The sequence below is a fragment of the Phocoena phocoena genome, chromosome 1, assembly GCF_963924675.1.
Source record: "Phocoena phocoena chromosome 1, mPhoPho1.1, whole genome shotgun sequence".
Taxonomy (NCBI): domain Eukaryota; kingdom Metazoa; phylum Chordata; class Mammalia; order Artiodactyla; family Phocoenidae; genus Phocoena; species Phocoena phocoena.
Genome location: NC_089219.1, coordinates 67,336,355 through 67,360,734, shown reverse-complemented (window position 1 = coordinate 67,360,734; position 24,380 = coordinate 67,336,355). Strand labels below are relative to the sequence as shown.

General features: G+C 40.0%; 1 protein-coding gene and 1 pseudogene across 2 annotated transcripts in view; one reads left to right on the top strand and one right to left on the bottom strand.

Annotated features, from left to right (window-relative positions):
• Window positions 1-24,380, bottom strand: part of ST6GALNAC5 (ST6 N-acetylgalactosaminide alpha-2,6-sialyltransferase 5) — a 171,376-nt gene that overhangs the window by 69,173 nt on the left and 77,823 nt on the right. The window lies entirely within an intron of this gene.
• LOC136131133 (transcription initiation factor TFIID subunit 9-like) lies at window positions 16,253-18,888 on the top strand (annotated as a pseudogene).

Here is a 24,380-nt window from a genome sequence, read left to right as displayed (position 1 = left end):
GATATAATTTATCACTTTAATGGGTCAAAAAAGAAAATAATGTGATAATCTCCATAGATACAGAAAAATATTTGAAAAAACTAAATCTATTCTTGGATAAAACAGTGATCATGGGTTAGTTGCTTAACATCAGATAATGTATTTACTTCTATCCCAAAGTGTCATTCTTAGTAGAGAAATGCTAGAAGTATCCTCACAAGCAAAGGATACCAAGTATTTACATTATTATTTAACCATGTACCAGACTTAAAATCTTATAAAATTATGATGAGAAATAATGAAAGGTATAAAACTTGGAAAGGAGGAGGAATGATAAGATTTTATATCTAAAACCCAATACTACCAATAAAGAAATGCAGTAATGTATCAGCTTATGAAACTAACAAACAGAAATCAATAACCTTCATACAAGACTCCATTTGCAACAGCAACAAAAATAATAAAATACTTCTGAATAAATTTACCAAGAATATATCCAGGATTCTATTAGGGGGAAAAATCCTCTAAAAAAAGGCATAAAATATATAACAGAAGATGTCAACAAATGAAAAGAGACACTACATGTTTTGATAGGAAGATTCAAAATCATAAAGATGTCAACCTTCCCTAATTTACATTTTAAATTCAGATCCAGTAAAAATACCATGTTTTTTTCCTGTAACCAGATAAGCTGATTTTCAATTTTATAAACCAGAATCATCAAGAAAACAAGAGAGGGAGAAGAACTAGCTTTTTCAGAAATTAAAATATTCTGTAGAGCTTCAGTAATTAAAGCAGTCTGTTTCTGGTGTGTAATAAGGCAAATGAATCAATCCAATCAGCACATAAAGCATTAGAGAAAATTACCAGACAATCTCACTCATGACCATAGTTGTAAAAATCCTGAATTAAACATGAGTAAACTGAATGTAGTAAAACAGAGACACAGACACACACACACAGACACACACCATACCCCTCATGATCAAAGGGGCTTTATTTCAGGAATACTAGTTTGATTTAACATTTTAAAGATTATTTAATGTAATTTGCCTTATTTTTAGTATAAAAAAGAAAAATTGTTGATATGATCATCTCAGTAGCTTAACACTCAGCCATGCCAAAAACATTTAAATAATTACATATAGGAGAAAACTTCTTTAGTCTGATAAATGCTATCTACAAAAAAAAAAAAGAAAGACATCTTTTAACAAACCTTGTACCTATTAATGACTTACTGAAACTTTCCTGAAATTGAGAATGAGACAAGAATGGTCGCTATTACTCTTTTAATTCAACATTGTACTGGAAGTCCTAAACAGTGCTATAAAGAACAAGAAATAAAAGTAGTTTTGGAAGGAAACAAAATTTTCCTTATTTATAAATGATGTGATTGTTTACACAGCAAATCCAAAAGAATTCAGAGATGAATTATTAGAATGAAAATGAATAAACTCCAGCTATATGCAACATATGATTCTCAAAGAGAGTGTTGAGTGAAAGTCATACTCAAAGGAATACTTACTGCATTATTCCATTTACATATTGTTCAAGAAACTGACAAAACTAAATTATATAATTTAGTGACATATACACAGGTGATCAAATTATGGAGAAAAGGAAGGAAGCAATTATTACAAAAGTCAGAAAAAGCTACTTCTGAGGGGGTATTTCTGGGTCCACAGGAGGGAAAGCAGTGTGGTATGAGGTTAGAGAAGGGCCATTGAGAATTCTGGGTCTTAGCCTAAGGTTAATGGGTTTGTTGAACAGTTTTGAGCCAGAAAATACTACTTATCTGATATTTTTCAAGAGGACAACTCTGAATAATTGTGGGTTGTAGGACAGAATCGGAAGTAGGGAAACCAGTTAGGAAGAGACTGCAGTAGCTCAGCTGAGTGATGCTGGCTTGGATTAGGGGATTGTATTAGTTTTCTATCACTGTTGTAACAAATTAACACAAACATAAGAGCTTAAGACAACATCATTTATTATTTTCCATTCCGTCAGACAGAGCCCCGTGCAGGTCTCACTGGGCTAAAATCGAATTGTCGGCAGAGATATGGTCCCTCGTGGATGCTCTAAAAAGAATCCATTCCCTTGCCTTTTCCAGCTTCTAGAGACCACACGCATTCCTTGGCTCAAATCCCCCACCATCCATTTTCAAAAATAGCAGCGTTGCATCTCTCTCACTTTTCCTCTGTAGTCACATCTCCCTTTGACTCTGACTTCAGCTAGGGAAGGTTCTCCCCTTTTAAAGGACTCATATGATTAGGTTGGGTTCACCTGGCTAACACGGGATAATCTCCCCGTCTCAAGGTCCCTAATCTTAATCACACCTGCAAAATCCCTTTAGGTATGGTAAGGCAAGGAATTGTAGGTAACTTATTCACAGGTTCTGGGGATCAGGGTATGTATTAAGACCAGTTAGAACATCTTTTTCCTATTTAGGTCATCGTTGTGGGCTTTTATTCTGCCTGTCACAGCAGTAGACATGCAAATGGACATAGTGTGAGTAAGGACATACTCAAGTTTTTGCTTGAGTTTGAGAAGCAGTCTGGCTGCCTCTGGTAGCCTCTGCCTACCTTCTGAATTAGCTCCACCACCCACTCTCTATATGATGATCACCTAAACCTATAATCATCCTATAATTAAGACACCTCACTCTTCAATTCAGGCCTGTCCTGAATTCGTTCCTTAGTCCCCATCTTTCTCAGTCCTACTGATTATCTTTTCTCAAGGCCAAAGACATTCAGACCAACTCAACGCTCTGGTTATGCACAACTGCATGGTGGTTTTGTAGGCAGAACTGTGTCTGCTCTAATAGGAATGGTCATAAATGCACAGCAATCTGATTATCCAGAGCACTCCCTCTGTAATTTTAGCTTATTATCAATAAAGCATTGGCTGGTCGTATTAAATCTGATGTGTTTTCTAACTGGAAAAAAAATGTATGGCTCTTTGAACTGTTAGCCACATTTTTAATGTTGTAAGTAATTAGACAGGCTCTAGGTAGTGGGCAATATCTTTCTACTATCATAGTCCTGCCTACTCCCTCCCTCTGTCTGTTCCAGTTATCCTAAAAATTCCCTTCTCTATTCTCACCAGGTCTTCCACAAATGTCCCAACAATCCTATGCACAAATTTTCACAAGATGTGATAGATGTACTTCAAGAACTATGCTTTGAGAAGTCAATTCCATTTCCATACCGGTATGAAGTCTAACATAAACAACTCTAAAAAAAAGTCAGTGTTCAGCTATTCCCTTCAAAGCCCTTGGTAAACAGTAAGGAATTAAAAATCTCCTTTCACTTTTGGAGTCAAAAGAATACACTAATGGGTGGAAAACAACAGCCATATTTCTGTTTCTCTCAGACTATGAAAAAAAGAGGGTGATTAAAAGTTCAGTATTTTGGTTTAAAAGATCAAATTAACACCATCTTTTTGTTACACTATTTTTTATACTTTTCTTAAAATACGCATGTATGTGTGTGCATGCATGAGAGAGGAATCATTCACAGATTCAACAATGCTTTAGCCTCAGATATCAATTTCAGTACTCTACCCTATGCCTTTAGATCCTTTAGTTGTTATTGATGATGAAAATACTTCATAAATTTGCTTTGAATTTTCCAGACCTCCACTCTAGGATCTGCATTGTATAAACAGGTCTTTGTTAAAATGAAAGCAGGTGACATTATCACATACTACAATTGTGCTTTGGATCTATAATTACATCTCCTCCAAGTCCTCTTGACTTTCCACTGTATGTCTCTAAACTTTCTGTGAGCTGCTTGCCATTTGATCTGGGATAGTTCAGGCTGCCCTTCCCAGGCTCTTCTCTTCACTGTGTCTTTAAACTCCTTGCGGCAGTGATGTGACTAGAAATGAACACTGCTTTCAGACACAGCCAGCAAGTAGCTCTGAATTTTTTAGCATGTTTTCTTCAACCTTCCTCCTCAACTTTCCCTCTTAGTTATTCCATCTGTCTCTCAGGCTATGTGAGTGTTCAGTTGTTTCAGCATTCTTTCCTGAGATTACCAAATAATGATTGCTTTTATAATCAGCTAACTGACTAAACAATTGTTCAGTATTTGTTTCATTTTAGACAGTTAGCCCTCACCAGTTGTTTTACATTAATCAATTCATTCATGCAGCCAACAAAAAATTTACCCAGCTATTCCTATGGACCACTCTTTGTTCTACCTATATGGGATTCAATGGTTGGCAAAAACAAACTCTGTTCCTACATTCGTGAAGGTGATAGCCTGGGGGAGGAGAACACTGTTATGGAAATGACCCTGCAAAAAAAGTAAAATTACAACTTCAAGAAATACCCCAGGAGTACCAGTTTCTATAAGAATGTGTGACAGGGACATTCAAAGAAGAATTCTCTGAAGAACTGGTGTTTGACCTGAGCTCTGGCAGTTATACAAGTATTGACTAAGGAAAGGGTACATTCCAGGGAGTAGGAACAGCCAGGGAAGGGGAGCAGCATATGCAAACATCCTCTGGTGGCAAGAAGCATGGAATGTTTGAGAACCTGAACTGAGGCCAGTATGGTTGGTGCATGGGGAGCGAGGGAGTTGGGGTGGCAGATGCTGGCAGAGAGACAGGCAGAGGCCAGACAACAGAGGAGCTCACAAGCCCTATAAAAAATTAGTTCCTAACACATGGAAGGATGCTCAACATCTCTAATCATTAGAGAACTGCAAATCAAAACTACAATGAGGTATCACCTCAGATCATTCAGAATGGCCATCATCAAAAAATCTACAAATAATAAATGCTGGAGAGGGTGTGGAGAACAGGGAACCCTCCTACACTGTTGGCGGAAATGTAAATTGATACAGCCACTATGGAGAACACATTTGGAGGTTCCTTAAAAAACTAAAAATAGAATTACCATACGACCCAGCACTCCCACTACTGGGCATATACCCTGAGAAAACCATAATTCAAAAAGAGTCATGTACCACAATGTTTATTGCAGCACTATTTACAATAGCCAGGACATGGAAGCAACCTAAGTGTCCATCGACAGATGAATGGATAAAGAAGATGTGGCACATATATACAATGGGAGTATTTCTCAGCCATAAAAGGAAACGAAACTGAATTATTTGTAGTGAGGTGGATGGACCTAGAGTCTGTCATACAGAGTGAAGTAAGTTAGAAAGAGAAAAAACAAATACCATATGTTCACACATATATATGGAATCTAAAAAATAATTTTAAAAAAGGTTCTGAAGAACCTAGGGGCAGGACAGGAATAAAGACTCAGATGTAGAGAATGGACTTGAGGACACAGGGAGGGGGAAGGGTAAGCTGGGACAAAGTGAGAGAGTGACATGGACATATATACACTACCAAATGTAAAATAGATAGCTAGTGGGAAGCAGCTGCATAGCACAGGGAGATCAGCTCAGTGCTTTGTGACCACCTAGAGGGGTGGGATAGGGAGGGTGGGAGGAAGACACAGGAAGGAGGAGATATGGGGATATATGTATATGTATAGTTGATTCACTTTGTTATAAAGCAGAAACTAACACAACAATGTAAAGCAATTATACTCCAATAAAGATGTTAAAAATAAATTTGTTCCTTACCCCAGGGCAAGGAAAACCACTGAAGGGCTTGTCCAAGGGAGGGTGACATCATTCAATTTTCATGTCCCCCTGCCTTATTTATTTATTTACATCCCAAGGACGTGTTGTGCCATGAATAATAACTGTAAACAGAATAACTCACAGAAATTCAAATAACATCAGACCTTTTGAATGTGCAATACAGAGATTCTTAATTGAATTCATAATCTAGTCCCTCCAAAAGGGCTTTACTGGCAATGCCCAGGCACCAACTTGGGTGGCTATTTTGGGGCATACCCATATAATATATATTTTATTTTATTTTATTATTATTTTTTTTTGGCGGTACGCAGGCCTCTCACTGTTGTGGCCTCTCCCGTTGCGGCACACAAGCTCCGGACACGCAGGCTCAGCAGCCATGGCTCCAGGCCCAGCTGCTCCGCGGCATGCGGGATCTTCCCGGACCAGGGCACGAACACGTGTCCCTGCATCGGCAGGCGGACTCTCAACCACTGCGCCACCAGGAAAGCCCTAATATATATTTTAAAGGGGGGTACTAATGGTCTTGTTTTATTTTTTCACCACTTCTTGAGCAAAATGAAGAGGGCTTAACATGTTAGAGTCAGCCTAGAGAAGCTGCAGAGCACACAAATGCTCCTACTCTCATTTCTGCTCAGGTGCCTTTGTTTTCCTCATTAATCTCCAAAGAAAACTGCTTTTGATGTAACACCTCTTGAGGTTTCAAGATAGAGACTTTCAAAGGTGATGGAATAGTCCCTTAGAATCTACTTTGAGCAGGACCCCTGCAGGGAGTCCTGGGAGAGAAGGAGGTAGGAGTTGCTCATGAGAAGTTAAAATCTTCATGAAGAATTTGGGACATAAACAAGTGTCTAACAACGTGACATTGCATAAAGCTGTTCCGAGGAATCTGGTGAGCAGCCAGCTTTGAAGGACAGTTGGTCCTCAAAAAACTCAGCAGAAATGAAAGCCTCAAGTGCCAAGAGGCTGCCACTCAACCTCTGTAAGAATTTACAATCAAGCCCTACCCCACCCTCGTCCATTTTGTGCTTCAAAAAGCATCAACCACATTTGGACAAGGCCCTAGTCTACCCTTCATCTCTCTAAGCATCTGTCCATTTCTAAGCAAACTAGGCCACGATTCCTTAGGTTCTACTGTGCCTACAGGCCACAACAGAAGGTCTAGATAAGCAAGTCAAAAGCAAGCAGAACTTCAGAAGAATTCAAGGGTTAATTAAATCTAAAAAGCAAATCACACACACAAAAAGAGAAATACATAGATATAAATAGATATAATTATGCTACCACTGTAGCTTTAAAATAAGCAAAATATATCATTGTATTTACATTAAAATACCAAGAAAGTAAGAATAAATATATGCAGACTTTGAGTTTCTATACATTAACTAAATATGGATCTCTCTACATGTGTCCTCCAGAACCTACAGAGATCAATAAGGAGAGCAAATAAAACCACCCATAACCCCTGCCTACTGCATAACTAGAAGACAGAGGATGCTACAAATCCCAGTTTACACAGAGCTAGGAAAAGAAGAATCTGGAATCTGAAGAGCCAGCACTGAAGACTTGTTGGAGTTGAGAATTGTCTGGAGACAGACAATTCTGGGGAAAAGGAGAAGGCAGCAGGCCTGGCAGTGGCAGAGCACAGATAAAATCATTCTTAGCAGGAAAATGCCACACTCTGAAAAGAAAGATAAACACTGACAAAAGTCTATAATCTGTTGGATCAGGACACCATTACTGGGCACACAAATGGAGGGAGCTGCCCAGAGGTGGCAGTCTTGGGAAGGCACCTTTTTGGGGAGATGAGAGGGGTCCTTAAAGACCAGGTGATGAAGCAGGAGGAAGCAAGATGAGGGGTCCATCAGAAAAGAACGAGAAGGCATCACCCCCCACCAATAGAAGGTGCCATTTAGTTTTTTGTTGTTGTTTTATTTGCGGTACACGGGCCTCTCACCGTTGTGGCTTCTCCCATTGCGGAGCACAGGCTCAGGACACGCAGGCTCAGCGACCATGGCTCACGGGCCCAGCCGCTCCGTGGCATGTGGGATCTTCCCGGACCGGGGCACGAACCCATGTTCCCTGCATCGGCAGGCGGACTCTCAACCACTGTGCTACCAGGGAAGCCCCATGCCATCTAGTTTTGAAAAGTGCTCTTAAGTGTATCAACAGAAGACAGTGCTCTTGAACTAAGAAATTAAGTGATCCTCCCCAAAATCTTACCACTGTCTGCACAGAATCACCTGCTGTTTCTGATTCAGGAAAATGCAAGACTCTTCAAAGGTAAAATAGCAGATATCATCCCCTCAGAGTCACTGTAAGACCATGGAAATGGAAAACCAAAATATTTCAGCAGGTGAAAATTCTTCACCCCGCAAAACGACATAGTAGAAGAAAACTGTAACACAAACCCCAACTGAATTAAATGTCCATAAAAAAGCACCTTGTATATTTTCAAAAAACCTCTAGTCAGAAATACAAAAGCTCAGAACAGAAATGGGCAAATTTTCAAAAGACAATGTGAAACAGGAATTGGTTGAATGGGGAATCATGGACACCCCATCACAAGGGGGAGAGCTGGCTCTCAGCACCTCAGCCAAGAGATTGTATTTAGCATCACTAATAATGGAGCAAACGGACATTCTGAGCCTCCTGGTGTGATGTACTAGGGGGACACAATACGGTATCATCTGTGTAGTATTCTTTCCAAAAATATTTAACCTGAATCTATTCATCAAGAAATAATCAGACCAATCTAGAATATGAGATATTCTCAAAAATAACTGGCATGGACTCTTCAAAAATGTCAGTGACATGAGAAAAAAGGGGGAGGGCACTCATCTAGTAAAAGGAGACTATAAAGAGACATAATAAATAAATGCAGTGTCTGATCCTCTATTCGATCCTGATTTGGAAAAACCCATCAGCTAGAAAGGATATTTTTGGAATAAACGAGAAAATTTAAATATGGTCTGTATCTCATATAAATCATGGTATCAAATGTTAAATTTATTATGTTGTGGTAATTATATTGTGACTATGTAGAACGATTTTTTTTTTCTTAGCTGAAGGTATCAGCTGAAGTATTTAGGGTTGTGGTATCATGTCTAGTACTAACTTTCAAGTGGATCAACAAAATCTGTGTCTGGTTAGATGCATGTGTGCACACATGGATGGATGGAGTTAAAGATAAAACAAAGGTGTCGAAATGTTAATAATTAATAAATGTAGGTGTGCTGGGTTAAACAGTTCCCCCAAAATGCACGTTTACCCAGAAGCTCAGAATGTGACCTTGTTTAACAATAGAGTCTTTGCAGAGTAATTAGTTAAATTAAATGAGGTCATACGGGATAAAGGTGGGCCCTAAACCTAATATGGTTCTTAGAAGAAGAGGAGACATAGAGACACACAGGGGAGAAAGCCGTGGTGACGGAGGCAGAGATTCGAGGGATACAAGCCAAGGAATGTCCAGGACTGCCAGCAATCACCAGACACCAGGAAGAGGCACAGAATTCTTCCCGGAGCCTTCAGGGGGATCAGGGCCTACAGACACCGTGATTTTAGACTCTTAGTCTCCAGAACTGTGAGAGAATAAGTGTCTGTTGTATGAGTTACCTAATTTGTGGTGATTTGTTCTGGAAGTCCTGGGAAACTAATACAGTAGGTACTGGTTAAAAGTGTCCAGTGAAAATACTTTGGGTTTTTCCCGTGAGTATGAAATATTTCAAAATCACAAGTTGGGAAAAAATAAAAATAAATAAAATTTAAAAAATTTTAAACTTATGCATAGGAAAAAATCAAGGACATACACCAATCAACCAAATTTATCTCCCCGTAGTTGTAAAGAGTCCCTGCCCCTCGGTGACGTCTGAAATCCTCCTGCCCTCCATGTTAAAAAGTGAGCTTAATCATCTCCCTCCCTCCTTCCCAAATTTATGCTTGGTATCTTATGAGACTTTGGTTATTGGGTAGAACCGCCAGATGTGGAGAAATGGGGAGATGATTGGAAATAATACTGCTGAGTCATGGAAATGCAGTTGGCCTTCAATAGAAGTGAGTGGAGCGAAGGTTCTAAAAAGCGGGTAAAGGAACAAAACAGATCCTCTTCTCACAAGAGTGATAGACAGCATCACTTAACAAGTCAAAGTATGAGCAAAGTCAATATTGGACCTGGATTGGGCCAAAGGAACAAAGAAGGTGTTGGCTTCACATAGAAAGGGACGTGCCAGTGGAGGAGAGGGGTTGGACCTGTCACTAAGCTTTATATCATCTAAGAAGGTTATTTAGTCTGTGGACTTGGAACTGGTCTTCCTGGGTCGGGATTCAGGGTGTCTCTTACTCTGCCTCTGTGAGTTTAGAAAACTGGGGATAATAATCGTACTTTTGCTGGGTTGTTGTAAGAAATGTAACTGCAAAATACTAAGGAGAGTTCCTGCCACCCAGCATTATGCACGTTTGAGTTGGACATTCTTCTTGAATCTCGGGCCTGGGTTAGGTACCTGGCTTCACCCACTAGTCTCAAACCATGGTGGATGCAGAAGCAGTGACTTAGAGTTTAACCCTGAAATTTTGGAATGATCACGCCCAGTATTTCAAGGTATGGGGAAAAGAATTCTGCAAACGGTACAATGACGGATAAAATTTTATTTTCTCCTTTGAAGTGTTTGTAATTTTCCAAATGTTTTACAATAAGGTAGTGCCAATTTGATAGTCAGAAAAAATGAAAGAACTAGCCATGTCCCTTTTACTCCTCATCTTCCCATCGAAAAAATGGAGGTGGTAGAGATAATGGTGGGGAGGAAAGATTATGCGTTTTGTTTTAAAGAATAAGAACATCAGTTAAGAAGCAGAAGCACTCAGATGTCCCGCAGCCCCTGCCCCAGACCTGCCCAGGCAGCTGACACTGGGGCTGGTTGCTCAGTAGGTCAGGGGAGACTCAGCGGAAAACTCGTAAAAATTTAAAAAAAGACTCAGGTTGACTTTAGTGAATTATTCTGATGAAAACACACAAGCTCAAAGAGCAAAGCAAAAGGATATCAACAAGTTTGGATGTTTATTTAATGTGGATTTATGGGCTTCATTACAAAAAAAAATTGATTAACAATAACTTACTTCCAAACAAAACCCGATGTGTATATGGTTGAAAATAAAATTGATAAACACTTCAGCAGTCATTGCACTGTCCCAGGTTTCAGAACTGTAGATCCCTAAGTGCTTTTTCATAATTTAATCCATTTTTAAAAGGGCACAATGACTAGGGAGTATGGTACAAAAATGTTATTAAAAATATAAATATATGAAGTATCTGACTTAATGACTACCATATTGATTGCTGAATTTATCCATGTCTCTGTGTAAACAAATTACAAAATCCCTTCTTGACACACATGATGGTCACAGATTCTTAGACACTTAAGAATCTTAAGAGGGCCCTTAAAGTATATCCAATCCAGCTCTCTATGCAAAGCAGGCACTATAACGCAATGCAAGTGATGAGTAGTCAGACCCTTAGATGAGGTCTTCAGAACTCTGTCTGAACCACCCTCGTATTACCCAAAGCTATAATAAATTGAATCATAGCACCTGCTTTTTTATTTCCTTTATGCCACTTATCACAATTTTTCACTAGTGTGATTTTTGTTCATTGTCTAGCTTCCCACTGGACCGTAAATCTTTGAGGGCAAAAATTGTGATGACTTTGCTTGCTGCTGTATCCCTAATCCCTTCTACATAGCCTGGAACTCATCAAGTATTTGTTAAATTAATGAACACGGCTTTGGATTCTTCTCCCAATTTTAACACTACTGGAAACTAAAGGTCATTGAGGTGTTCCTCAAAGCTGATAAATATCAGTGTCAAGAATCAGACCCAGGGGCTTCCCTGGTGGCGCAGTGGTTGAGAGTCCGCCTGCCGATGCAGGGGACGCGGGTTCGTGCCCCGGTCCGGGAAGATCCCACATGCTGCGGAGCGGCTAGGCCCGTGAGCCATGGCCACTGAGCCTGCGCGTCCGGAGCCTGTGCTCCGCAACGGGAGAGGCCACAACAGTGAGAGGCCTGTGTACCGCAAAAAAAAAAAAAAAAAAAAAAAAAAAAGAATCAGACCCAGCTTCATTTGACCACAGAGGCCATGCCTGTCCTAGCAAGCTTCTGGGCCACCCAATTAGTTTAAAGGGAACCTATGAATTAAGCAATTTCAAATTAATAGCATGAATTTACATTCAATTCCTGCTCCCTCTCTCCAAAGCTAATAAAATGTGAATTTCAAATCTGAGTTTTAATTTTCTACAAGATGGTACTAATGCCACCTCTGGGCCTAGGTGCTTTTCTAATGCTTTACATTATATATTTCAATGTTTACACATGCTCACCATCCCTAATCGTCTCTATGGCTGTCTTTTTTCCTCTAATCAGAACCTCACAACACAGTTTAAATCAATGGTGTGCTGCAGTCAGCTTGTACTGGCTCCCAGAACCCATGGTTAAATTTTCAGGGAGTTTGTGAGCTGGATGTCAAGCCACAGCCATTATTAAAAATTAAATCTACAAAAAAATAAATTATATGAAAAACAAATGAAATTTCGGTGGAGAAAAATAAGCTTTTAAATAAATGGTGCTAGAACAATTGGACATCCATGGGCAAAAAAATAACTTTGACTTAAAACCTCATACCATACAAAAATATTAACTCAAAATGGATTGTGGATTTAAATTTAAAATGCAAAATTTTAAAACTTTTATAAGAAAACATAGGAGAAAATCTTTAGGATCTAAACCTACATGAGGAGTCCTGAGACATTACGTTAAAGGCATGATCCATAAAAGAAAGAATTGATAAATTTACCTTCATCAAAATTTAAGATTTTTGGGGGCTTCCCTGGTGGCGCAGTGGTTGAGAGTCTGCCTGCCGATGCAGGGGACCCGGGTTCGTGCCCCGGTCTGGGAAGATCCCACATGCCGCGGAGCGGCTAGGCCTGTGAGTCATGGTCGCTGAGCCTGCGCGTCCGGAACCTGTGCTCCGCAACGGGAGAGGCCACAACAGTGAGAGGCCCGCGTACCGCAAAAAAAAAAAAAAAAAAGTTTATGTAATGTATGGTTCTATATTTAAAACATTCTGGATATTTATTGTTATATTCACAATAGACATGGAGAACAGATTAAGGGTTATGAGAGACGAGGATGGAGTGGTGACAATCTAAAGAGAAAACGCAAGGGAATTCCTTTGTGATGATGGGACATTTATGTATCCTGAATGTCCTGGTGGTTATACAAATCTATACATGGGATAAAACTGCACACATACCACACATGTACACAAACACACACACCCAACAAACGAATCCATATTAAAATGGTGATAGCTGATTAATGTCTTTAGTAGTATTGTATGAGTCTCAGTTTCCTGTTTATGGTATTGTATTACGGTCATGTAAGATGTCAACACTGGGGGAAGCTGGGTAAGGGGTATGTGGGACCCTGTACTATTTTTGCCAATTCCCGTGTGTCTATAATTACTTCAAAATAAAAAGTAAACGAAACAAATGCAGAAGAAATAAATACTTAAGACATCACTTTCTAATTGCTTTACAACATTTTAGTATTAACTATGCCTTGAAGTTATTCACATCCACTCTATGCTGGTTATATCAGTCAGCTCAGGCTACTGTAACACAACACCAGAGACTGAGTGGCTTAAACAACAGACATTTCTCACAGTCCTGGAGGCTGGGGAGTTCACGATCAATGTGCTGGGCAGATCTGGTTGCTGGTAAGAGCTCTTTTCCTGGCCTGTAGATGACAGTCTTCTAGCTGCGGCTGTGTCCTTACATGGCAGAGAGCAAGCAAGCTGTGGTGTTTTTTCCACTTCTAATAGGGACACTAATCCTATCATGGGAGCCCTACCCTCATGACCTCATCTTATTTAATTATCTCCCAATGGCCCCACCTTCAACTACAATCACACTAGGAGTTAGGGCTTCAACATACAAATTTTAGGGGGATACAAACATTCAGTCCATAACAGTGGAAATATCATACAAGTTCTGCTACTACGCCTCTCTTCCCTACTCTGCATTCAATGATATCTCATTGGTAGCTGGAAACCAGCCATATGAGAGTGTTTATATCACAGAAATAAGTACGCACTACAAATCAGAACTTGGTTTATTGTACAGCTGATTGCAAAAAAAGTAATGGAGAAAATGTTAATATTGTAAATTAAGCTTTAAAGTGTGCTATGTCTGTAACCATTACATCATGAATAGCATCAAATTGAAAAAAGTCTTCTATTATTTGAAAACTACTGTTTGATTCTGCAAAGAAGTTACGTTTTGATTCAGGTTTGTCCTGAGTGAGAAAAGTTCCAACACTGGTCTTTTTTGTTTCTCTTTCTTCTAATTAGGTAACCAAAAATATCAACCACATTCATGTTGGGACTATACTCATTCATTAATTGCAACCACAGATTGTCTACAGGCACAAGAATTTTGAAAAAATCAATGAAAGCATTCTGTGAGGACCAGTTGGCTATATGGAATTTACAACAAAGCGTATTGTATATTAGTATCTTATTATTAGTAGTAGTAGTATTTTATTATTGTTTCTAAAGTGTGTACTGCCTTTATAGCAATAAAATTCATAATAAACTGAAGCATGGACATATGCACATTTTAAAAGAGCGCTAGTATGTAAACATTTACTGGCACAACGTTAGTTTAAGTCCAATCCTCTCTCTTACTTCAGTGGAGACAAATCACCACTCCCCTTTAAAGTGGTGATGTAGGTTACCTGTGCCACATCAGGATTTTACCATTTGCAGATGTTCTGTTTCTGGGAGACTGACTTGACTTCCTGTATGTTCAGATATGTATGTTCAGAATCAATGACCTCCTACAACTGTAAACCCTTTTGACTTTAAAGGAAGATGCTCTAGTTTCTCCCATGAAGAGTCTCTCACTGTGGGCTGGGTCAGTTCCACTTTGCTTTTAGCTTAGACGCCAAATTTCCAAGTTTTCTAGTGGTTTTTCCATTTCTTTTGGTATAACAATATCTGAAAGCAAGATTTCTTTACAACTGGTGGTTCATGGGATTAGTCACCTTGGGCCTTTACCTACTAAATATTTTACACTCAGTGTCCCTTTGCTGTGACATATACTGGTCAGAGATCAAACTTCGCAACCAATTTGCTGTTGGTTCCATGTGTAGCTACTTTCGGGCTCTGTGCTTCTGTTTATTCTGGAAGGCCTTTCACCCCGATTCCAGTGCCCAGCACCTACACTTCTATCGAGGTTCAGTTCAGCTACCTTGCCTTTCCTTTCCTAATCCATTCAGTATGGAAAAAAAATCATCCTTTTCTCTGAATTCCTCAATATAGCCAAATCTTTCTTCTGACATCTTCTCCCTTATACTGCTGTCACATAAATCTGTGGCTTATGTCAGAGGTTTCTATTATCTCCTTGAGGAAGAGCTCTTCCCTAATTTATTTCTAAATCCCACCATGGTGACTAGTTTAATGCCCGTACATAGTTAAGACTTTTGAAAAATTGGTTCAGCGGAATGAGTGGACTATATGTCACCAAATGAACAAGTGAGTTCATCTCCTTAAGCCTCAGTTTTCTTACCTGTAAGTTAGGAATGATAATCAAGAGATTATATCTTATAGTTATTGTAAAAAACAGAGATAAGATATATAAAATGACTAGCACAGTGCCTGGTTAATGGTGGCTGCTCAATAAATGGTGTGTGTGTGTGTGTGTGTGTGTGTGTGTGTGTGTGTGTGTGTGTAATACATAAGATACACATATAACATAAATATGTGGTATATATAATTACCATTGCTGGCACTATCATTACCATATGACTATTATTGATACCAGGTTCAAGTTTCAGTGAGTGTGTCTATGAATTCTCTAGCACAGTGTGGTGTAAGAGCTTAGGCCTGTAAGTCAGGAGTCAGACAGAAGATGCAAGTTTTCATCTCAGATCTGCCCAATGTTCATGATCTTGGGCTAGTCAAGCTCCCTGGGCTTCAGTTCCCTTATCTGCAAAATATGTGTGTGAATGCAAGGAGAAGGCTGAGCCTCTTTGAAGGTCTGTCCTTCCACGATACCACGTGGCAAGTCCTCTTGGGTGAACTGGGCTCCCAGTGACAGGCAGCGCACTGCCTTCAATAACTGCCTCTCTCTAAACCCTCAGCAACGGGTTAAGTACCCTTTGGCAAGGCTGTCTCGGTGATGTACGCATGGGTGCAGAGATCCCCAGCCATTCCACTTGTTGACTTTACTGGCTGGAGAAGGATTATTTCCTTCTTCATTCTGTGACTACAGTGAACATTTGGAAGTTGTAGGGGAAAAAAATCAATGCCAGAGAGTTCTGGAGGTGACATATCTAATACTTTTCTCTTGGCAAGTCACTGCAGGGGGGATGCCTCTGAAGTTGATCACTCTGATGACAGTGTACCAGTGCATCCTCCCTGCAGGCCCCATGTGACACAGGGCTGGGGACCTCAATTACAGAGGTAGGAACACAGAAGTCCAGAATAACCGGGTGTCTCAGCTGAGAGAGGCCTGTCTAGTCTAAGCATTCGATTTTACACATGAGGAAACTGAAGGTCAGAGGGGCCAAAGGACTCCTTCAAGGTCGCAGAGCTAGTTAATGGAAGAGCTGGGTCTAGGAAGTGCACCTCCTGGAGTCCCGGCTCACAGCTTCTGCTCCCACTTCAGTCCCACCTGCTGTGGGCCAGCATCACGGCTGGCCAGGAGCCTCTCTGATGGCAAAAGTGAGTTCCAAACAGGCACCAATGAACATCGTCTTCTCCCCTGCCCCCCAGGTCTCAAATAAAATCTGACTGTTGGAGAGAGTTGAAGCTGGCTTTGGGAAAAACTAATTCCAATTTTTAACTCCCATGAGAACAGTGAAAATTGTTGTCTTTAATGCATATGCCACCCCATCCTGGATGTGATTATTCAGGAGCAGTGAGCAACTGGTGCCTCAGGGGCCCTTTTCCTTTTCTGGCTGAGCACAGACCCAGCGACGCACCTCAGGGCGTGGCTTACAAGAAACAGTAGTTATGTTTCCTGTAACGTATCTGCCCAGACTCAGACGGCAGCTGCTGACCGTGAGCTCCTAGAGAAGAGTACAGCCCAAGCATCAACCTGGCACAAGAGCCGGCACCTGGAAGACATTCAAAATGTTGGTTGGATGAGTCCAGAAAGTGTCACTCATGCTGGTGACCCCAATGTCACAGAATATGTAGAATATGAAAAGGCTCTTTTCATATAATAATAGCTGCCCTTTAACAAATGAAGATGAGGTTGAAAACGAGTCACTTGAGCTTAAGGAAGCTTATGGTTCTTGATATGTTTTGGAGTAAGAAAACCAGACATACATTTTATCAGATTCACTATAGTGGGAGTAGTCACATGGGAGGAAGGGAAGTAGAGTGAGAAGTATATTCTTGTTTATAGTCTTATTTCAATAGTTTTCTTTCTCTCTTTTTTCACTCATTAATCAAATGATGTGTGGGATGATCTGGAGTCTCTAACATTGGAATATGGTGCTATTCTGGAAATCTGTGCTCTGGGGCTTGGTAGGAGACGTAGTGTTCCCATTTACTCTCTCTCTCTCTCTCTCATTCTCACTGGCCAGTTCTCTTTCTTTGGGGGGATGTTGGTTCTGAGGAGAGAAATCAGGGAGCTGATCACTTAGGTAGGAGGAGCTTACAGGAGTCAGAAAGTCTTCTGAGGCAGAGACGTCTAAGTCCCACTTCATGTCCCCTTGCTGGCCCAAACTCCCTTAGGTTGGGATAATGTGGCTGAGTTACAATCAATGAAATGTGGAAGAAGTGTCACGAGGGCACTTCTCGGCCCCTACAGACATGTGGGGAAACTTTTGGCTTCCTCTTTTCTTGACACAGCAACCTTGCAGGCCACAGGATAGGAGAGGGTCACCTGATTCACTCTGGACTTTGAGTGAAGAATAAAATCCTCAGTGTCTTAAACAATTTACTCATTGAGGTTTATTTATTACTGAAGCATAGCCTACCTTATCCTGACCTTTCTTCTAATTTATCAAGCCCATTGCACCTGAGGATGACAAGGTGGGGCAGAATGCAGGACAGGAGACTTCTTCAGGATTCAACGTTTTGCACTTTTTTTTTAGAGATCCTCTCCTGTTATCCTGCTTAGAAACATAAATGTGTCAGCGCAGGATACAGGGATTTGAGGGGAATTTATACACATGCCCAAATTTTCTCTTCTGGCCCTAGTTTCCCCAAGTGTTCCCTTCTTGTTTTAATATGTACTAAAAAAAAACACCCTTATAAGATAAAAGATAAACTTTGAAGGTGAATTAAATACTTTGGTAAACTTTCAATAATTTTGTAACTTTTTAATAATCATGATCTTTTAACTTTAACAATCCCTCATTTAAAGTTACTAATTTTCCTTAAGAAAACAGGGGATAAGCTTCATGACATTGGTCTTGGCAGTGATTTCATGGACCTGACATCAAAAGCATTGGCAACAAAAGCAAAAATAGACAAGTGGGATTACCTCAAACTAAAAAGCTTCTGCACAGCAAAGAAAACAATCCTATCTCCTGTCTCATTTCTTTTTCCTTCTCAGCCTTTCAGCCCCACTCCTTCCTTCTGAATTACATAGCCTTATGGTTAATCATTTTAATGTGCAGATTAATTCTGGGTCTTCATGTCCTGTCCGCAGCTGACAGAAATGAAGGTAATGAAGGAAGAGAAGATTCTGAGTCATTTACCTCTCCTCCCCCAAGACATTTTTTATTAGATATCACAAAGCAAAGAAATCAAACCCCTTTGCCATTGATCAAGCCATGTTCAGGCTCTAGATTGCCAACTAGTAGATACTCCTTGACTGCTCCAAATTATAGATTTAAGTCTTTACAAAACAAGGATCTACTTCTGTGGGAAGAAGAACAGTTCTGCGATAAAGTGTTGGTTCAGTTATTAGCAGACCAAGTACTCCCACACTTGACACACCAACCCCACACACCATGTCTGTGTCAACTAAAGTAGGGAAGCCAGTGTCCCTCAGAGGGCAAAGGTTCACAGTACAGATGCCCACTCACAATCCCTAGCTGTGAAAGCATCAATTACTGCAACATCAGCAGTTCAGAATGTTCTAATTAATCCATCATTAATTAGGTCCAAAGGCATTCTTATTACCACTAACATGGTGTCATCACAAAATACTGCCAGTGAATCATCAAATGCATTGAAAATAAAATGTGAAGATGATAATGACCATGATAATTTGTAATCTAGCCTTGATGCATATAACATGCATACTTGGTTTTAAATCCATTGTACTGAGGTTAAACATGCATGCTGGCTGTTTCCAAGCTGTGTTTTAGAAAAACAGTATTTAATGAGTAAATATGGTTATCATAATTTTCAATTAAAAAAAAAGAAGATACCAATTGAGTTTCTTACTACAATATCTGAAATAAAAACTAATTTTCCTCTTGAAAAAAAAATAAATAAAGTTACTAATTTAGTTTAAAGAGTTGTTGAAATAAATGTCTAGGTCCAAGATGGAGCTGCTTCTGCCTTGGGTGCCATGTCAGCAAACTGAAACATGTAACTTTCAAGTCCCTATAAATGTTCCACTTGACCAGAAATGCAGCATATACAGTCAACCAATCCCCACATGCCAAGCCAACTCGGGGCTCTATACATATTCCCTTTTCCTTATTCATTTAAAATTTCCCTTCTCTATTCCTCATTCTTTATCCTATAAAAGCTTCCTGCCTTCCAGTCCATTTTGAGGTTCTCTGGACCCTTGGGAATGGAGACTGTTTGCTTCATGAAGTGTTAAATAAAGTTTGTATCATCTAAATTGTTTTCTTTAATTATTTTAAGAGAGCTTAATCTCTACTTATTTCCTGTTACATGATGGAGAAGAAATTTCTTTTTTTTAAATATATTTATTTGTTTTATTTATTTATTTTTGGCTGCTGTGCGCAGGCTTTCTCTAGTTGTGACAAGTGGGGGTTACTCTTCTTTGCGATGCATGGGTTTCTCATTGCGATGGATTCTTTTGCTGCAGAGCATGGGCTCTAGGTGCATGGGCTTCAGTAGTTGTGGTTTGCGGGCTCTAGAGTGCAGGCTCAGCAGTTGTGGCCCACGGGCTTAGCTGCTCCGTGGCATGTGGGATCTTCTAGGACCAGGGCTCGAACCCATGTCCCCTGCACTGGCAGGCGGATTCTTAACCACTGCACCATTAGGGAAGCTCCCAGAAAAAATGTTTTTAAAGCTACAGGATACAGCTTTTAGACCAGGATTATTTATATTATCATCAACCTAGATGTATAAAATATTATTCATCCTAAACTTCAGTTAATGTCTAATGGAAAAAAAAAAAGCAAATTCAGGAATTCTCGACCTGGTTGCATTTTTATTCTCAAAGTTAGTCTGTTGCTAATAAATAAATTATTGTTATGAATTTGAATTGTTGCCCATGCAGACTGGAATCATGGATAACTGAGTAAATAAAAATGTGTTTGAGTTTGGATCGGTACGTTTTATGAGCCTAGAATTTCACAAGAGGAACTGAACTCAGCTAGTACTTCTGAAACCGGGGCCCCTGCTAAAACCGAGTTCCCCTGACAAGTATGATTAACCTCTCTATCTAAAACTTAATTCCCTTTCTTGTCCCACCCCTGTTCCCCTCAGGAGTAAGAAGTATTAAAGAAAAGGGGGGGATTGAAATTGAGCAGGACCCTGTGAGGCCCTCCCATGTACAAAAGTGTCTGCGTTCCTCACCCTTTCTTGTCTGTAGAAAAGATTTTAGTCTCCTATGCCTTCCCTGAGCTCCAAAGAGAAGACTCAAACGGTTACTAATTAGAGAAGTGATGGAATGCAGAAACAAAGGAAAAGCAATTAGACAAGATAGCTTGAACAACAGTTTAGTGATAAGACAGAATCCTCCTGAAGGAATATACATAACAGTCTGATGCATATCTTTGAGCTGTTATGCAGAAATTAAGACCCCTGACCAGGTGGAGGATGGTGACAATGTGCTGACCCCAGACTGGTTGGAACGGGAAAGTTGATTGATATTCCTAAAATTCCACCTTGTCACCTAACCACCACCCTAATCAAAAGAAAGTCATGCACCCTGCAACCCTCACCCCAACGTTGCCTTTAAAAACCTTCCCTGAAAACCATAGAGGAATTTGGGTCTTTTGAGCATGAGCTGCCCATTCTCCTTGCTTTGTACCCTGCAAATAGACACTGTACTTTCCTTCACAGAAGTTTTGTGTCAGTTGATTGGCTTTGCTGGGTGGTGGGTGGGCGAACCCAAGTTTGGTTCAGTAACACTTCCATATACTAATTCATATCTACTTAATTTTGTAATTTGGTAGGATGTCAACCTATCCATTCAGGGATAGGCACATCTATTTGAAAATAGTTAAGTTACATGTACAAAAAAATGTATGTCTGCTTATCCTTATGTACATAGAATGCATCATTAAATTTAGACGGAAAAACATGAATCCCAAATCACTTAAATTCCTAGGTAAAGTCATCTAAAGTATTAAAACTAAACAATTTAAACTTTTTTATCATCCACAAACCATTCTGGCCCACTCTTGCAAAAAAAGCTCACAAGGCAATTTGGGTTGGAGGCATTTTTCTTCTTTAATTCTTCCAAATGCAGCTTTGTATTAGCATGCTCAGTAAAGCAAGTAACACTTCCACTTGATTGCTTGAGACCATTCTTGACCCTCATTTCATTCTATTTGGAGGTAATTGCTTGCTGCTAATGCAAAGTGCTAAAGACAGCCTTAAACTCTGTTGAATTATTATGTAGATTGGGAATCAGACCTCCCAATTCTTCTCTTAAAACAGCATCATAACTCTAATCTCTACTTTGTCAAATTCAAAAGTCTACCTATTTTTGAGTGAAAACTTCTTACTTAAAATAAGATATTGGTCCTGGACCTGGTGGAGGAAATGGGTGAGTTTCTTTGGGAATGAGGTCAGGAAAGAATAAGTCAGCAATAAGGGAGGTGAAGTAGATACTTTCAGGATCTAATATACCTCAGAATTGTGGAATGTAGCTCTTACTCTCTTTTTTTCATACCTGGTGTACTGAAAATATAATAGAAGATTGTTTAGGCAATCTAAATAGCAACTCTAAATTCAACCACAGTCACTGGATAAGTTTTTGTTTTATCTAAATCTAGATGAAAACTCTGAATATCAACTCATTTAAATTCAAACCAGTCATGTCTGTATACTAAGAAGTCATCTCTGGATTAATAGTATTTACAGTAAAATGGAACAGGGTTTCTCTTAGCCTCATTCCGGGAATGAATAAAAAACAACAGTAAAAGGCTATTTTTTCTGTGAATACCTAAATGACTTCACAGCCATTACTCCACTCAGAGGAAAAATGATTCTCATAGCACAGCGAGGGGGAGAGAATGCTTGGCTTCTGTTAAGAGTAATGGAGGTTGGGATGCAAAGTTCAGTTGTCAGGAAAGAAATAGTTGCCACAGGCCTGGAGAACAGGAGGAAAATTTACTAATTAGTTCTTCCTAAACCAAGAAGCTTATTATTTAACTCTCCCTCCTTCACGAGAAAGTAAAGCACGGGATCATATATATTCCTGAAAAGGGTAAACGAAATATTTTCCAAAAATTAAAATAAGATGGCAAATGCAATAATAGAAGCTTAAATATATGGGGTTGTACATTCATTCTTTTTTCACAATGTAGAAAATTTAAGTCTACAAAATGTAGAACTATTTGACACCTGAAAAATTGGAAATAGCAAGGGATGATTTATCACCCCCGTTCCTCCCGGGAGGGCAGGGCCAAGCACATTTTCTACTGCATGCCTACTACTTTCCATTTTCTAAAATTATGCTTCTGGTCTTATCAAAACACTATTTTGACACAGCCTTTTTAATCTTCCTTTTTTTCTCCCGCAAAATCACCTCAGGCATCACAAACCCATTTTATTGGAAACCGCAATCTTGTACTTAACAACTCAGCGTTAACCCCGGGCCCTCTGGACACCCTTTATCAGGTTTAGGTGAGTCCTGGAATCTTAGAACTCCCGACGGGGCTCGGGACAGTAAGGAGGGTTTTACAGACCCTCGCCGTGTAGGGCCCACGCCACAGCTGCTTCACCCTGTGACTGGCGTGGCACTGGCACTTCTACTGAGTCAATCCCAGTTTCCCAGGAGAACCACTCTTGAGTCGGGCCCAAGCTGCCCAGCAACCCCTAAGGCAGCAGTGCCATGGTCTGTCGTGAGCTTCCTGGCCTCTTTTTTTACCAAAGATGGTCAGATGTTCACCTAAGTTGGTTTTCCTCAATTTGCTAAGATCCAAATGTAAGGAAAAGACAATTTCTCCTCAGGTGAATTCTGGAGAGAAAAAGCTATAACTACAGATCCAAAAAAAATGCTGGGGAAGACAAACTGGGAGAGAGAAGCAGAGAGCGGTTTCCAGGGGAAATCGGTGTCATTAGGCTGATGCTAAAATCTCCTGTGAACCTTAAAGCTTGTCCTTATTCAAGGAAGCTGCTTTACAGGCAATGTGCTAGCTTATTTCCACAAATGAATTCGTTTGGAAGGATAGTTTTTCAGATTATAATTCACTCATTCATTCATTTGCTTGCCAGTGAGTATATACTCAATAACTGCATATGCCAGACTCTGTGTAAAGCCCTGAGGATACACAGTGAGCAAATGGACAAGCATCCCTACCTCCATGTGGCTCACATTCTCAGGGGTGGGTAGGGGGTGCAGAATAAATAATTAGGTGGATAAGAAAGGAAGATAGAGAGGGGGCAATCTAACTTATTCTTGGTACCTTAAATACTTTTTATACTCAGCCTCCTTGGGCCTATGATTAAACAAAAATTCTTTGCTGAACAAAGCTTTCCCTTTTTCATAATAACTATCACATTTCTTAGCTCCGGATCATCTTGACCTATAAACTGTTAGCTGTGGAAGTGACCTAATAGCCATCTATTTCTCTCTTTTAAAAAGTGAAAGCAATTCCACAGGAATTGTTGCCAGCATTCTCAGACAGAACCAGGACACGTTTACTACTAGGTTTCTGGCACCGTATATCAGGGGAAGCACTTCTGCATCCTACCAGGATGAAAGCTATCACCTTGGGCAGCCTTAGGGTAAGAGAAGCAGCAGTGGGGACACACAGGCCTCCTCTCTTTTGATGGGTCTACACTCAAACCCTTGTACTCCTCAGCACACGACGACTAAATAAATTATCTGCTGGGCAGCCACAACCTTCCTGCTGCACCCTACGTGTGCAAACTCACACCCTACTTTCACTAAAGAACACAATATGTATTGTTGTACTCCAGAGAAATCCCATACCATTTGAAATGTGTACAACCCGAACCTTGGCCACTAACATGTCTTCATATTTTAGAACTGGTCTCCGTGAACTAGATGTACTGTCTTGTCACAATACTGAATTAAAAGCATGAATTACATACTGAGACATGGGGGGGGAGGGGTGCGGGTGGAAGCTTCTGGTTAAGCTCTCATGTTACTTGTATCTGATTGCTCATGGATGGAATTCGATAGTCTTCTCCCCAGCCTGCTAGAAAGAGCTGTGGTGTTGGGGGCACCTGGATTTAGAAGTACTTCAGGACTGCCTGCTGTAGGCCCTGTCATTATGTCGATGGTAATGTGAACTCCTCAGCATGAGAAATTATATGCCACAAAGATAAACTCAGGTCTATTTTAGAAGGAGCTGCCAACCAAGT